This window comes from Fukomys damarensis, unplaced genomic scaffold, assembly GCF_012274545.1.
Source record: "Fukomys damarensis isolate Sample0158 unplaced genomic scaffold, DMR_v1.0_HiC HiC_scaffold_10, whole genome shotgun sequence".
NCBI classification, from domain to species: Eukaryota; Metazoa; Chordata; class Mammalia; order Rodentia; family Bathyergidae; genus Fukomys; species Fukomys damarensis.
In genome coordinates this window covers 8,219,660-8,226,136 of record NW_022900922.1, presented here as the reverse complement: position 1 = coordinate 8,226,136, position 6,477 = coordinate 8,219,660, and positions in this window count along the sequence as shown.

Genomic DNA, 6,477 nt, shown 5'->3' with positions numbered 1-6,477 from the left:
ACACCACCGGGCTGCGCCTTCCTCTGCAGTGAGAAACACCAAGCCAGACCCACTCAAAGTATGGGCTGGGGTTTGTTTTGAGGTTGGAGGCATTTGCATGGGTATAGAATTATCAGCACTTCAACTTGCCCAGCTAGAAAATGTGCACACAAGAGGGCACCACAACGAGCCTTATGGCAAGAGAAGTGGCAACGGACCCCAAGAGGGAACAACTAGGGCAGCGGCCGCGGGAACAACGGGACAGGACTATGAAGTGGCGGAGCTCAGGAACTTGAGACGCCCCATCTGGCCTGGCAGCAATCATGTCTTTATCTTGTTCACCTGAGCTAGTGGGACAGCGTCCCCATCAATGGTCTTGTGCTATTTTAGCAAATTTGAGCGTTTAAGTAGCAGATTCATCCAGATGCCTTAGGAGAGGTGGCATCCGTGAACATGTGCACTCACTGTCTGGACAACCCCACTCCCCCAACCCAGGTCCCAGTAGACGAGAACTCACCGGCTCGCCTCACAGCCACGCCCTGGTAAGATACCAGCATCTGCCAGTGAGTTACACTCCACCTACTCCCATTTAGAAAGGCCTAGAGGTACCACACCCTAGCACACATAAAATCCATTCTGTCTTTTGCTACTTGTAGTCTTCATAATGATTAAAATGTATTAGGCGATCATGCCAGGCACTGCCCTGAACACTTCACACGCAGGGTCTAATTTACTCTTCTTAAAACCTTATTAGCTGCAAACAAGCCTACTACAAACTGGTGTAAGCCAAAAAGAGGCCCATTAACAATACATATCTGAAGACTCTGGAGGCTCTGGCTTCGGGACTGATTATACACAGAGGTTGGTGACACTACGGCCCACTTCTGTGACTCCCCTAAGCTCCATCAGATGTCGGCCCTCGTTTTCAAGTTGGCTGCCCTTCTAGCAAGGATGGATCTACTGTTCATGGTCCAGCTCTGTAAACCCCAGTGACTCAGCAGGAGGAGGACCTTTTCTGGTAGTTACCACAGAAGATAAAAGATTCTTCCTGAGGCTCTTTAAATCTTCTTACTGATCTGCATTTGATTACAGGGCCAGTGGCCAGAGAAACAGAACACCTGAGACTTGTAACAAAACCACTGCAAACGTCTGGCTGAGTTGGGTAGAGATCCCCAAAGAACCGGAACACTGTTGGCTAGGGCATGAAGTAAATACTCCAGGGAGGCGACTTTCTAATGTTCACTGAGTCTTCTGTACTGTCACAGTACATGTCCATGGACACTGTGAGATCCCCATTTGAAAAAATAAGGAACCAGGCTTTGAGGGTTAAATAAGTCGCTCAGAGTAAAGTGAGCAGCACGTGTATGAGAGGCTATCCCTGGAGTTCACGCTGGCAAATGTAACCAGATGAGCACAGAGTGTCACGTTGCTTTTTCCCATTATAATTTCTGTTGAGAATCAAGAGTCAGCAAATTGTAACACCCAGAAAGGAAAGAAAAAAGAACAGACTAACAAAGAGCAGAGAGCAAATGACAAGAAGCAGCAGAGGTAACCCTAACGTATCAGTAAGTATAAATGGCCTGTACACACCAGGAAAGAAAGACTGCAGAGTGGATTTGAAGACACAACCCCACTACAGTCTACAAGCAACTCGCAATATGCAGGTGGACTAAAAGTAAAAGGGTGCAAAGTGCCACACACTATTAGTAAAAAGGCAGAGATGAGTATAATAATATAAAGCAGCAGATCAAGTGCAAGTGTGCACTGACAGAAGTCAGTCAGCAAGAAGACACAGCAATTCTAAACAGGCATTCACTAAATAACTGAGCTTTAAAATACATGAAGCAAAAACTGAGCCGGAAAGAAAATCAGCAAAAAAATGCATCTATTGTTACAGTTAGGGACTTCACAACAACTGGTAGGATGAGACAGAAATTCAGTAGGAATACAGGAATTCCAGAGTCATAAATGAAACTTTAAAATATTTAAGAGAGATGAAGCCAGGGCCGAGCGTGGTGGTGCACGCCTGTAATCCCAACACTCAGGAGGCTGAAGCAGGAGGATGGCCACAAGTTTGAGCCCAGCCTGGCCTATGATTGACTTCAAGCTCAGCCTGAGCTACACAGCAAGAGCCTATCTCCAAAACAAAACAAAACAAAATGAGAAATGAAATCAGTGTTCACATTAGAAATCAGTAACAGAACAAGAACATCTCTAAAATATTTGCAATTTAAAGAACGCATTTCCAAATAACCTGCAGGTCAGAGAAATCACAAAGTTAACAAAGAATATATAGGTCTAGGTGCCAAGAGGAATTTATAGTACTAAAATGCTTACAATTAATATTTTTTGTAATGGGGATTAAGAAGCCAGGGCCTTCACACTGTTTTTATTTTTAACTTAAAAAGTCTTGCTAAATTGTTAAAGTTGCCTAGGCTAGGCTGGAACTTAGCACTCCCATGCCTCAACCCCTCACAGTGCTAGAATTACAAGTGTGCATCACCATGCCTGGCTGAAAGTACAATTTTGAGTCCATATGCAAGTTATTTGCTCAAGAAACTAGGAAAAGAAGGGTAAGGTAAACCTAAAGCAGAAGACAGGAAAACAATGGCAGATTAGTGGCTTCCAGTTATGACACGTCAGGTTTGGAGTTTCTGAGAGTAGCTTGCTTTACCTCTGGTGATTCCACTGTTTGCTGCTAGCATGCTGAGTGAGTACTGACAGGGCTCTCGTGCTTAGAAGTCCCTTAAAGCCCCATGTCTGTGGCAGGAGCAGGCCAGCAGAACGGAATCGATATGGAATTTATTGTTGCAAATTAAGACTCACGCTGAATCCAGAACCTTGTCCTGTAAGAGTTTCTCTTGGCATCTTCAGTGGCATTAGTAGCATTAGCCACAGAACAAAGTCCTTGCAGGAAAAAGTGCCTTCGCCACTGCTAAGTCATCAGGCACTGAGCTAATTCTAGCTACTACTGTGAGGAATCTCACAACCCGCCCTATTTAGTCATTTCTTCTGTCTGAGCGGCAGCTACTAGACACTGGGTGGGTTCAGGAAGTAGGTCCAAGGACCAACAGCAGAGAGCCTGAGCTGTGCCTTGTATCCTCCTGGGGCCATGAGCTCCAGGGAACCGCAAAGGCAAGCCTGGATAGTTACTAATACTTCAGACAGCCCACACTGTCTTCTGAAAGAAGAGATAGGGAGGAGGGAAAGAGCAGAGGAGAGTTTAAGGATGCATGTGGAAGGGGAGAGAGCTCTAAAGCTGTTCTCCCAGCCTCCCATCAAGTCTGCCAGTTCTCTGGTTCCATAATTCGAAACTCAGTTCATTAGACTAAGACATGGTAAACTCAACTCTTCCGCTCCTGGACACATCATAGATCACAAAGAAATTGCAGACTAGACGACTCATAAGTATGGTCACTACCAATTAGGAAGAACCTCCATCAGTGGTTATGGTCATGGTGGCCTCAGGACATGTATCTAAGTTTTTTTAAGTACTGGGGATTGATCCCAGACCCTGCACACTAAGATACATCCCCAACTTCCTGCAAATCCTTTTAAAAACAGAATCTTGGTAAGTTGCTAAAGTGTCCAATCTGGGCTTCAACCTGTGATCCTCCTGCCTCAGCTTTTTAAGAGTACTGTGTTTACAGGTGTGTGCCACCACAACCAGCTATAGTTGTCTCTCAGACTGTCCCAAACTTGTCCAATTAGAGCAATCACTTGAGAGCCTTAAAATGATTTCTCAGTCCACAATTTTAATTCAGTAGACCTGTGAGGGAGCCAGGAATCATCCCACCTTCCTGCTTTTTCCTCTCTCCAGTACTGGGGATCAAACCCAGGGTGCTCTATCCTTCAGCTACACCCCCCCCCCTTTTTTAAAAATTTGAGACAGGGTCTTGCCAAGTTGCCTCTGCTAGCACCAAACTTGCAATCTTCCCGCCTCAGCCTCCTGAGTAGCTGGAACTGTAGGTGTGCACCACCCCACTCGGCAGAAATTAGTTCTTATATTTTCTCTTCCTATGGCCATGCCAAAGTACAGCACTCCCTTAGGATGGAGCAGTTAGGAAATACTATTGTGGCACGGCCACACCTTTGGAGTCAATCTAATTTTCTTAGTGAAACTCCACATTTTTACACAGCACGATTTACATAAATATGTACTTACACACAATCCAGCACACACTAATATAAAACCTGGTGTTGGACTAAACGGAATGTCTGGAAACTCACGATGGGGCTGCAGCACAATCTCCTGGAGGCTGGTGGTCATTCCTCTACTGCAAGACAGCTGCTCCTCACTTAAAAAGCCCTCTCGACCCTCGGTGGGTGCAGCTGACCGTCCTCTCCTGGGACTCACTCCACAGATCCTCAGCTCCCCCGGGACACCCCAGATACCCGGCCCTTGCTAGATTTGAGTGCCTCTCGACCCTGCTCACCAGCCCCCCCACACTGCCAGCTCCACGAGGCCTGGCTCGGCCTACACTGCTCCTGCATCTTTCTCACGCCTGACTTTGGAGAATACAAGTTCTCAAAGCATGGAGAACCGAATGGCGTAGTCTGTGGCTAAGTCATCTCACTGTGCCCTTCCTTCTTGGATTTACTTTTCCGCAGCTGAACCTGGAGGGGAAGGGAGGAAACATACACACATTGATTTGGTTCTTGCACACTTCCCGTGAACACAGCTTGGTTTTCCTGCTGCCCTAGACATATGACCTCAGCAGAGCCACCCCCACGAGCCCAGGAGCCCAACTGAGAGATACGGCTATCATTTTAGCCATAAAGACACTAGGTTTTGGAGTGGTTTTTTATGCGGCAATAGTGAAGAAAAATCCCAGGCTATTTCTTAATACATTTCTGAGGACAGCACTGTGTACAAAGAATGTATAGTGAACAAGTGCTGTACTGAAAATGTTTATCAAGCACATACTAAACTGCAGACAGTGTATGAATGACAGGAGATTGGATGGTGTTTTAGATGGGCATGATTCATGGAACACGCTGAACTGCAACCATGAATTCTAACAAGAAAGGCAGAATGACCGGGTAAACGCTGAAATGTCAGGAGATATAAAAACAAAACATACAGACAGAGAAAAATAGAAGAGCTCCAAGATAAAAGATCCAGGTACACAGGCGGTGGTGCTCTGAAATAACAAGTGACATTACTGACAGTGGAGATATAATTAACTAATTAGTAAGTGATAGTGGAAAAAACTTTCCATATGGCAAAAGGTAAAACTAAGGCCCTACCTCGGGTCTACATACACATAATAAAAATCCCAGCCCGGTTAAAGACAGATTATAGGTAAAATATCATCTTGAGGATTCTGAGTTAGAAAGACTTCTTAAATGAGACCAAGGACTCAAATCCTCAAAAGAGGTTCTTAAATTTTACATTATTATTAAAAACTATAAAAGATACTACTACAAATAAAGCTAAGACAACTGCTAGGTTGAGAGAAAATATTTGTAATATATAACAAAGGATTAAAACCCAGAACAGATAGTCAATTCAGTAAGAAAAAAGACAATCCAGTAGAAAAATGGGAAACATACAGGCAAGCGGCAGTTCACAGAAGGGGAAAAGCCAACTTCTCCATCAGGCTCTTCGCCCCCACATTAAGACCGCACTATGGAGCCTTCCCTTCTGCAGCCTCTCGCGTGTGCCGGCATCGTCAGTACCTGCAGGATACGGCCGGCAGTTACCTTGTTTTCGAGATCTGACTTATGGTCTGAAAACCACGGCAACGGCATCAATTCTGACCAAGACATGGTAGGCGAGGAATTGCCATTTAACAAAATGGATAGTGCGGTACTCTTGGGCATACTGAGTGGCTCCACGAACATGTGACTGTAATGCTTACTCTGCATACCTTGACAAACGAGGAGTAAAATCCTTACGCTGGTCAACTTACGTGTGGGTCTGGGGAAGCCTTTACAACTCAAAACGAAGTGTGGACTCACCCATGTATTTTTCCCATGTACACTGATGGAAACGGACAAAAAAAATCATTTAAAAAAGAGACATTCTTGAAAATTTTAATTAAAAAAAATCAAAAGAAAAACTGAACAGTGCCTAAATCTTTATTTTTCATAACCTACATTTGTTTCAAATTAGACAGTTTTACACTGAATGACACAAAAGAAAACTTAAATTACCAATAGTTTACACATAAGCTTGATTCCAGTCTTAATGAAAAGAAGTAAAACAAAAACAGAACCCCTCAAAGATGTTTCCACATTTCCGTATCGCATTCCCACCCTGACTCAGCAGCGGCCAGTTCTCCTTCAGTCTTCGATTGTCTGCTGCTTTCCGTGTAACAGGCTACAACGCACACAAAACCCACGACTACAGCTCACTGAAGGGGACACAAAGACAGGTATGCACCATTAGTCACCTGCTGTGATACACTGAACCAGTTTTAAATGTAAACTGCAGAAATCCTGACTAATACAGCAACATAAGACTTTTTTTTTTTTTTTTTTTTTTTTTTTTCC